This window comes from Coptis chinensis, chromosome 8 (assembly GCF_015680905.1).
Source record: "Coptis chinensis isolate HL-2020 chromosome 8, ASM1568090v1, whole genome shotgun sequence".
Taxonomy (NCBI): domain Eukaryota; kingdom Viridiplantae; phylum Streptophyta; class Magnoliopsida; order Ranunculales; family Ranunculaceae; genus Coptis; species Coptis chinensis.
Window position 1 is genome coordinate 84,613,581 of NC_141463.1, and position 8,807 is coordinate 84,622,387.

Below are 8,807 nucleotides of genomic sequence, written 5' to 3' on the forward strand. Positions count from 1 at the left end.
AAAACAAATTCAAACTAAAATAAACTAATATAAACTAATACAAATTCAAACTAAAATAATAACGACAAATTCAAACTAAAATAAACTAATATAAACTAATACAAATTCAAACTAAAATAATAATCAAACAAATTCAAACAACAACAAACTTGATATAAACTAACATAAATAATAATAATTAACTTAAAAAAATCAAAACTTACTTTTGAGATTCCGCCACTCGATTTGCTACGCGGTCGGACCGATGTTGACGCTTAATGGTGGGTGGTCCTCGATTTCATTAACGCGGTGGAAAATTAAACCCAAGTTCATTTTCGTCCTCCCTCCCACATTACGTTTCTCGACGACGATCCTTTTGCCTTTTTTTTTGGAAATTTTGACATTTCCAAACCATCGGAATGCTCTTGATGTGGTGAGGTTGGTGGGGATGGGTTGGGGGTGGAGAAGTCATTATGAATGGAAATTTGTGTTCAAAGGTTGTGAATGGAGGCTACAAAATCGAATTTTGGCTGGAAATGAAGTGAAAATGGAGCCCGCTCGCATCTGTTGGTATTGAGCCATCAGACGGGATGTTACATCCCGTCTCGTTATAAAATATCAGACGGGATGTTACATTCCGTCTCGTATAAAAAAACTCCAGACGGAATCTAACATCCCGTCCGAGATGTTTTTATCACCTTTGCATTGCACAGCTTCACCTTGTTTATCACCGGGTTGGTGATAGAGGGGGTGAAAAGTGAGGAGGTGGCGGTGATAGAGGGGGTGAAAGTTATGACTTGCATTGCAAATGCTCTAAGTAGGTAGAAGATTATCTTGGATGGAAATGTTATGTGATGAGGATCGAAGAGGCAAACAAATGAAACAAGTACATGTTAGGAGTTCTATAACACCTGTATTTTTCCTTCCTATTTATTAGTGTTTAGAAAAAATAAAAAATAAAAAATAATAAAAATAAAGCAATGATAATGATAATGATAAATATAGAAAGAGAAAAACTAGGAAGTTGGATAAGCATAGTTACAAAAAATAAGGGGTGGGGTTTTGGGGGTTTTGGTTTTTACCAAACCCTCATTCTTGTTTTTGGGGGGAGAGTTTTTTTAAAGGAAAAAAAAAAAAAAAACAAAAAGAGAAGAGATGTCCTCTGAGAGAGAGAGAGAGAGAGAGAGAGAGAGAGCTTACGGTTGTGAGAGATATAAAAGCCGAAGGAAGAAGACAACCTTCATATACGCGCAACGGTGTGACTTTCGGTTTCATTTCTTTTTGTTGGTTTCCGCTTTTCCAATCAATTCGCAAGTGAGTGGAATTTTCTTTTTATTTCTCTTTGATATATATTCGCTTCTACGATATATTATCGTAATTATTAATGTCTTGTGGTTTGACAAAAGATCGGTTAGAACGGATGATGCAAGTGTTGTTTGATATGGTGTCAAGGTTAACAATTAAAATATAATAGGTAATTTCCACGTTGGTTTCCTGTTGGATAATTTCGTATATATTAATACACTTATCTTGTGCGTGCTGGATTTCTCCTCTTAAATTTTGTTAAGGTTTGGTTACTTATATTAACTAGGAATATTTGAGAAAAAGATGAACTGAAAAAGGGTGACCTGAAAAACTACACTGCGCAGTCAGAAGTTTCTTACTAGATGGAAGTCAAATTATTATTGGATTGACTTCATATTTAATCTGTAGTTTTATAAGACATTGTAGTCTGACATATTAAAACTTTATACAGATCCAACGGTTGGATTTCTGTCGAGTTGCGCATAAGCTTGACAGGTCGTAGTGTTTCTACACCAGAAAAACTGCAGTGCGCAGTCTTCTGTTTTTGCTTAGATGGTGACCATTCCGTACTCAGATTTGTATGAAATTTAATCCATAGTTTCCTTACACAGTGTAGTCTTCCATATTATATTTTTAGATTTATCCAACGGCTTGATATCTGTCGAGGCCTCCATTACCTCCATTAGTGGGACTAGTCGTAGTAGAAACTACACCAGAAAACTAATTGGGCGCAATCCTTTGTTTCTGCTTAGATGGACGTCAACCTATTATTGGATTGACCTCAAATTTAAATCCGTAGATTCTTGATATCCAGTTAAATGACATATACAAATTTTAGGCAGATCCAATGGTGGGTTGTCCTGTCAAGGCAACGGATTAACAAAGGTCATTTTATTTAGAATTAGCTAAAGTTTAAAATGGATATAGTTGGGTGGTTACATGATGGCATTAGATGGTCAGTGATTATTATACTTTCGATATATTCTTACTATTGTGGAAATATTGGTGTGGAATGAAAAGATATCTATATGTTTTCTTTTATCGTGATTATTAAAATATTTGGAGAATTGGTTAAGAACTACGAAGGCTTGATTCCAATCCTGAAAGATTTGGATACGTAGACAGCTTTAAACAAAAGTGTAACCACTATATCTATAATATATATATTAATTTGTGTGATAACTATGTGATTGTGTTAGAAATTATTGTTGTTTTGAGACTACATAAATATACATGTGTGAGATAGAAGTTGTATATGAATATAGACTTTAATATATGTGGATCTGTTTTGGACATTAGTGTGTGTGGACTTGAATTTGGGCTAATGAACTATTTGTTTACGATATTGTATATATGAGTGTGGTTATGTAAATTGTATTTGTTTGATTATAAGTCTGTTTACATTCAATGATATTTAAGTGTTTGATTTGCCTTGACACGCTAAAATGACTCTTTGCATGTGTGGTATGTTTTGACATCAGTAATGCTAGTATAATTATAAGTGATAATAATGTTTTAATGTGTCGCCCACATCTTTAGAACTCTCCACGCCTCAGGATTTGGTAATGAGATATATAGATGGGTATTCATTGAATGTGCTATGAATGACCCGGGTATTCATTGAATGTGCCATAAATGACCCAATAGTTTGGACTGCCCTAGAGTGGAACTAAGGTATTCGCCTTGCGGGTTGGTCGTATTCCTTGAATGTACGGGAATGTAGGTTTGGGTATTCCTTGAATGTGGCGGGAATGACTCACGGTATTCATTGAATGTGCCATGAATGGCCCGTTAGTGTTATGATGGGTATTCCTTGAATGTGGCGGGAATGACCCAAGGTATTCATTGAATGTGCCATGAATGACCTGATATTTTGTTATGCCCAAAAGAGGCTTTGTGATTATGTGTATGGAAACCCCAGAGATGGCTGTGACTCACAAATTACGAGTTTACAAGATGAAAGTATGTTTCCTGGAGGCGATATCCCGCTTGGGAGATATGTCTTGTAGTGGTACTCGGTGTGAGTGAGGCACACGGATATGTGTGATTTGGCAAATGTGTGTAATGCAAATCGTGGAATAGGAACTAAAGGTTGGGCTGTGTCTTTAAATAAATGAGTCAACAAGATAATTAATAAGCAAAGTAAAAATATTGATTTTACGTGTGATGGAGTTATTATATGTGATGTATATGATTTCTTATGAGAAATATATACGTGGTTTGTATGAGTTGATACTCACAAGGGATGAATGTACTCCTTGGGTGTGATATTTCTCCGTTCTCATAAGTAGACGAGTGGTTTTTAAGTAAAAGTATATGAATTGTGTGATGTTATGGATGTAAAGTGTGATTGTGAATAATATTAGTAAATGATTGTGATTTCTATGTGACTGCGAAATGACTATAACTTGATATGTTATTACGAAAATATTAATGACTAGTGATAGTATGAGATCTATACTTATGCACGCATAAACTTTATGGCGTAATGATGTCATATGAATGACTACCCTTAGTATAGGTATTATGATAAGTGGTATTCCCCGAATATACGGGACGAACCAGGTCATATCAATTAGACTTAAATGTCTTAAATAAGGTTTGGTTATGAATGGAAATTGGATTGGCTGAGATAAATCAGTTTATTATGATGTCTAACTCTGTTTTGCAAAAGGGTAGGATCTATTAATCTTTTCTACAGGGACGTAAATATTCTACCCTAAGACGACGTGTTGGCTTAAAGGTAAGGTATACCAAATTCATATTTAATTAGGTTATCATATGTGCATTTAATAAATGGAAGTAAGTGGTATTTATGTTGTGAGTTATTTTGGAAAGTGGGAATGATGAGTACTGTTATATGAGATTTTTGGAAATTGTATATTGGGGGTGAAATCTTACTTGGGAAGAAACTACACGCCGTTTTGAAAAACGGAACTATATTGTATTCCAAGTTGAAATGGTTAGTAATGTTATATTTATTAATTTGAAAGACTATTATATATATTTTGTTGTTAGTCTACTCATACCAGCAAATTTAATTTGCTGACCCATGTTTGCTTTGTTTTGCAACGGGGGTGTGTTCTTGGGAACATAGATGGTGGAGTGCAGTGGATAAGGACACGTGATTTGGAGTTGCTTTTGGAGTCTTCTGGTTTAAGATTTTCTGAAGGGTACGGTTTTGTTTTGAGACAGATGTGATAGTGTTAGTTAGTTTCTTTGTAGTTTAATAATGTGATTTAAGGATTTGTTCCTTTTAGTTTTCTTTGATTCAGTTTTGTATATATCATCGTGTTTGATAACAGGATTTTGGGTTTTGTTTCACCCGGATTTATAGATAATTAAATATAATTGTTTTAAATATTGTCTGAAAATTTGGGTGTGACAAGCTCCAAAACCAGAAGACGTGTTCTGTTGAGTATCATACCAAATTTCCATTTGAGTGCTTGGATAATTTGACACTCGCATGGTCAATCTTTTAGTTACCCCTCTTTCTTGGATACCAAATTACCAACAACTCTACCTTACCCAACTCCATCGGCTATTTGTTGCTGGATTGATAACCAATGGCAAGAAACTATCAAAATTTAAATAGTTGAAGATCTTAGGATTAGAGTGACATTAATTAGTGACCTCGTTAGACATTAATTAATATGTTAAAGACTTAAAGCTGTAATAAGAGGGGCATTAACATGCCGCGCCTATCAGTCGTTTGCCCGATTTAAAACAATGGCATTGACAAGTTTACCAGAATTGCACTGACATTAAGAAGTCACCGCTCACCTCGGTAATGACTTGCACGCAATTCCACCACAAAAATTCATAACAGCAATGCATAAACCAGCAGCACTTGTTGGTTCTGAATTGGGAGCGCAGTTCAGAGCAAAAAAATTCACAAGCCCATGCATCACACCCGTTTTTTAGACAAATTAGAACCAGGAAAGCCTGGAAACATCCAAGCAAAGCCTGAGATATTGGGTCAGACTTAACACTACATGCAAACTCACGACCCAATGAATAATACCTTGCGATTAAAAACAGTCAGAATGTAAATAATCAAAGTCTACAGATGGGAAGCCGTAACTGTTATTAAACAGTTTAATCTCTAATGATCATCACTAATACGCACAACTACAATCAGGACAAAGCCTCTCTCCACAGATCTCGCATTCCATCATGTCAAGATAAATAGAAAGTTGCGGTTCTCCACATTCTCTTTATGGGAAAAACTTCGCATGCATTTTTCATCGACAAAGACTGCTGCAGATTCAGAACCACAAGTTTCTTTTGGCCATCAATATCAGCAGTATCTATGGTTACAGAAGATCTTCGAGTAATAAGTGCTCCAGTTTAGGAAGTTTTCTAACAATGACAGATGCTCAGTTAGCTCCAATTTGTCCACCTAGGCAGAGATACCTAATGTTCTTGCAAAGCTAGGCTACTGATTTCCCACCTTCTGGTAGACCAACTGTTCACATATCGATGCCAAGGAGACCTGAAAAAAGAAAAAAGAATCAGAAAATTGACACATCACAGTGCGACTCATCAAGTGACTCCAGAGGATGCTGTTAGAGTTCTTGTGAGCCGTGACAGGTGGGACACGTAGACAGCCCAAACTAACTATTTTCCTATATAAGAAAAGTGAGAGGAGGCTGAAACTAACAAAGCTGAACTCTCTTCTCTCTCAACTTTCTTCTCCATTAACAATAATAAAATTTCACTGATGCAAAGAAGATTTCTTGCAAGTAAGGCCTCCCAAAAGACACAAAACAGAGAGAGAGAGACCAAAGTGTAGTCTTAAAACATAGTTAGAAATTGAAGAATCAGGTTAGCACTAATAAATTTCAAGTTTTAAATGACAGATAACCCTAAATCGCAGAGGCGCAGCCGCGCAGACATCAAAGACAAAGGAAGCCACTCAACCAGAAATATGAGGCATCAGAAATCTACACTAAATCATCATCTTCCCAAATACAAGCAATAATTAAAAAAACATAAAAAAGATGCACAATCGAACCTACTTCTCTATTCCATAGAAGCCTAAAGAAGTGAATATGGTACCCAAAAGGCAGAATGGGCCCTATGATTGATGAGCCCTAAATACAACACGTTTTCCTTTCTTTTCACTTTTTTTCTTTTGGTAAATGACAGAAAATTACAATTGCATTCTTATATTCTATCACAAATAGATGTCTCCAAGCCCACACACAAGAAGTAGTTACGTAAAAGGTGATGGATGACTTAGCACTGACACCCATGTCAAATATCTCCCAACTCACCTATCTCTGGCATTGCTCTTCTAGAAGGTAGTTGGTGTCACTTTCACACCGTGTGTGTATAGATGTGGCGAGTAGATAAGAGAGTTCAATTTCCAACGTCTACTTAACTATTGACTTTCAAAACAGCTACATCAATAATTCCATTTGACTTTAGGCTCTCGGTATTGGATATTCACAATAAAAAATGTGGTTTTAATCAAGATCCACTGACTAAGCTACATGATACCCAATCCTCCCTTTATTATTGCACACCATTTCTCATCCAAAGGCAACGGCTTTCCTATACCGGAATCCCTACAGCATATGAAATTCCTTTTCAGCCTTCCCCATCTTTCATACATAACTTCAGCCTCTATATAAATCTATGTCATCAAAGGCGTAGCTAAGGAGTCGGTCCCTCCAAGGCTGAGATTAGTGAAAATGGTTAGGGTTTGTTATCAAAGGCGTTTGTGAGGAGCAGCCAAGGTGCCTTAAGGCGCCAGTTGGGACGACTACAACCTTGCATCGCTCCTGACAACATGTGGACCTATACAGTGTACCAGAGGCAAGTAAAGTATGATCTACTCACCATGGTGATCCTTCACTAGAAAAATCAGCTCATTGGGATATCTCAACCTTGTCAGAGGGTACAAAAAACATGGGCCTTCCAAACGTACATGCATCTTCGGCCAAGGTTAGAGATAGTAGAATGAGCTATTTTTTCTGGGAATGATCACCACTATTTTGAAAAGCCATTAATTCATTCTGTTCAATCTATTTTGAAATTCAAGTGGGCGGCTATGTCTAATTTCAAAGAGAGAGAGAGAGAGGAAAGCTAGTTCCCGTACAAAGTGAGCTGTTGTATGCATATCAGAACTTGTAAAGAACGATAATTAAATAATTGGGTACATCAATTACCTCTTTCAGCAATGTAAACGATGGCAGTTTCCTTGAGCCCCACACTAGTATGCAGTTAGCCCCCAATAGTTACTAAACAATTTAGCCCCCTTCTAAACAACCTAAGCTTCTTCCCAAATATGACCAACTACATTTAGGACAACTCTTCACAACACATACCTTTTCAAACCTCAAACCAATTCACGAATCTCTTCATCCCACTTTTTTGCTTTTATGCCCCAGTATAAAGGAAGCAGTAGAAGATGGCATGTTACCTGAGCCCCACACTAATAAACAGGCCAGCCTCAAATAAACAGCCTAAGCCTCTTCACTAAGCCCAACAACATTTAAGACATAGATTCTCTTCACAACCCAAATGCCTTTTCAAACCTGAAACCATTTCACGAATCTCTCCATCCCACTTCTTTGCTTTTATGCCCTGATATAAAGGAAGCTGTAGAAGATGGCAAGTTCCTTGATCCCCATACTAATAAACAGTTGGCCCCTAATAGTCAATAAACAGTTCAGTCCCTAATAAACAGCCTAAGCCTCTTAACTAATAATAATGCCCAACTACATTCAGAACACAGCTTCTCTTCACAACACAAATAACTTTCCAAACCTGAAAACTCACGAGTCTCTTCATACCATTTCTTGCTTTTACACCCCCATATAAAGGAAGTTGTGGAAGATATCTTAATCCTTGAGCCCCAACATTGATCAGACAGTGCATTTCAAATGCATGTTGTGTAAATTTAATGTAACTTATATGAGCTATATAATAAAGTTAATAACTGTAGAGAAAATTTCTGTTTCTCACGATCGGAAGCGCCAGCTCAAAGTGGCGACTTCGCTTCATGACTGACTCCAATGATTTAGGGCGACCACCGCTCAAAAAGAAGGGGGCGAATTCGCTCATGGCTTTTAACATAAGCCGCCAGGCCGAGGAGGAGGAGGCGCTGCTATCAGCTTTTTTCTCCGTGGGCTTATTTTACAAGAACCGCGAAATTTTGGTTTTTGGTATAAAAACAAAATCAGTCTTTTGGAAAACTTAACTTTTCCAAAACCAAGAAAGAGAGTGATTACAAGAGAACAATTCTTTGTGAGTTGAGTGTTCATTCTTTGTGAGTGAATTGAGAGAGACTTGTAATCAGTTACTCCGGACATCTAGTAAAGCTTGGAACTCGCAGTGTGGAAGTAGGCAAATTGCCGAACCACGATATATCTCGTCTTGTGGTTTGTTCTTCTTTTACATTGATTGTTTTATTTCATATGCTTGTTATTTGATATTCGGTAGGGTTGGGATATTGCTTGGAGGGGTGTGAAGTCTTGTCTATTGAGAAAGATCAATCTTTGTGTAGGATTGAT

The 8,807-nt window shown here is 36.9% G+C and overlaps 1 long non-coding RNA gene across 1 annotated transcript; it reads right to left on the reverse strand.

Moving 5' to 3' along the window:
- Positions 1–5,292: 5,292 nt before the first annotated feature.
- Positions 5,293–6,508, reverse strand: LOC147483706 (uncharacterized). Its single transcript, XR_015203719.1, has 2 exons — positions 6,306–6,508; positions 5,293–5,779 (listed from the first exon to the last, which is right to left on the reverse strand). It is a non-coding gene; the product is annotated as an uncharacterized LOC147483706 (long non-coding RNA).
- Positions 6,509–8,807: the final 2,299 nt, after the last annotated feature.